Consider the following 1,364-nt stretch of genomic DNA (forward strand, 5'->3'; position numbering starts at 1 on the left):
CACACTGGGCTCATGCGGCCAGCAGGCAGCGTGGGTCTCAACGGCTGGGCTAACGCGACAGGCTCCTGCAGCAGGCATGCAACCTACCCTGGCTCTGTCCACCGGCCCCCTTCAGGCACTGGCGGTGTGATGCGCCACAGCAACTACCGGACACCGGGCTTAACTACCACAAGTCACGAAGCCGAGAGCGCTTTCCCCAAGGTTATATCTAGCTAGTACTACCGCGCTTGGACTGCTTGCGCAGGCAGATGTGGCCGACAGTTTTTGGATATCGCGCATCGCCTGTTTATGTGGCCGTTCGGGCCGGCAGTTTCGTGGACCTCGCGCATCGACTGCTTGTGAGGCCGTATGGGCCGGCAGTTTTCGTGGAATTGCGCATCGCCTGTTTATGTGGCCGTTCGGGCCGGCAGTTTCGTGGACCTCGCGCATCAACTGCTTGTGAGGCCATATGGGCCGGCAGTTTCGTGGACCTCGCGCATCAACTGCTTATGAGGCCGTTTGGGCCAGGCAGTTTTCGTGGAATTGCGCATCGCCTGTTATGTGGCCGTTTGGGCCAGGCAGTTTTCGTGGAATGCGCATCGCCTGTTATGTGGCCGTTTGGGCCAGGCAGTTTTCGTGGAATTGCGCATCGCCTGTTATGTGGCCGTTTGGGCCAGGCAGTTTTCGTGGAATGCGCATCGCCTGTTATGTGGCGAGCCAGGCAGTTTTCGTGGAATTGCGCATCGCCTGTTATGTGGCCGTTTGGGCCAGGCAGTTTTCGTGGAATTGCGCATCGCCTGTTATGTGGCCGTTTGGGCCAGGCAGTTTTTCGTGGAATGCGCATCGCCTGTTATGTGGCCGTTTGGGCCAGGCAGTTTTCGTGGAATTGCGCATCGCCTGTTATGTGGCCGTTTGGGCCAGGCAGTTTTCGTGGAATTGCGCATCGCCTGTTATGTGGCCGTTTGGGCCAGGCAGTTTTCGTGGAATTGCGCATCGCCTGTTATGTGGCCGTTTGGGCCAGGCAGTTTTCGTGGAATTGCGCATCGCCTGTTATGTGGCCGTTTGGGCCAGGCAGTTTTCGTGGAATTGCGCATCGCCTGTGTATGTGGCCGTTTGGGCCAGGCAGTTTTGGGACTTCGCGCATCGCCTGTTTATGTGGCCGGTTGGGCCAGGCAGTTTTGGGACTTCGCGCATAGACGGCTCATGCTGCCGCATGGGCCGGGCAGTTTTTTGGACCTCGCGCATAGACTGCTTAGGCGGCCGCATGGGCCGGGCAGTTTTTTGGATCTCGCGCATCAATTGCTTAAGGTTACTAACGGTTCCGATATTTTTCTCCCCTGCTTGGAGCCGGTAAAGACCGACAGCCGACAGCTATAGGCTGGAGG

This window comes from Volvox carteri (genome assembly GCF_000143455.1).
Source record: "Volvox carteri f. nagariensis unplaced genomic scaffold VOLCAscaffold_41, whole genome shotgun sequence".
NCBI classification, from domain to species: domain Eukaryota; kingdom Viridiplantae; phylum Chlorophyta; class Chlorophyceae; order Chlamydomonadales; family Volvocaceae; genus Volvox; species Volvox carteri.